Source organism: Penaeus monodon, chromosome 29, assembly GCF_015228065.2.
Source record: "Penaeus monodon isolate SGIC_2016 chromosome 29, NSTDA_Pmon_1, whole genome shotgun sequence".
Taxonomy (NCBI): Eukaryota; Metazoa; Arthropoda; class Malacostraca; order Decapoda; family Penaeidae; genus Penaeus; species Penaeus monodon.
The window spans coordinates 35,304,135-35,304,592 of NC_051414.1; positions in this window are offsets into that span (position 1 = coordinate 35,304,135).

Genomic DNA, 458 nt, shown 5'->3' on the forward strand with positions numbered 1-458 from the left:
CTCTCCACATCACTTAACACGCAGATTATAAACAGTATATAGAGTAACACACTCATCATCCTTTCCTTTCTCTGTTGCACTTCTTGAAAGCCTTTTTGTATGTTGACCTTCCATTTCCTCAGTGAATAATGTTATCTCGATTACATCATGTATTCATTGATAGCTTTGAATGCAGTTTCAAGGTAGATTATCTATTTGATCTCTGGGCTATTACTGCATATCTATGTGTCATCTCTGTGTGATCAGCTGCGTGATTCCTGCCTTGTCTTGTATGTTTTGTTTTAAAGTGAAATACTGGATGAGTGATATTTTTATATATATATAATTTACTGCATAGTGCCCGGAAGAAAGACTAGGGCATGACATGGTGTGTAATTTGTGTCATAGCAAAACTGCCTTTATTAGAGATGACTAACTGGTTTATATGTGTGGGCAAGAATATAGAAAGATAACAAAGG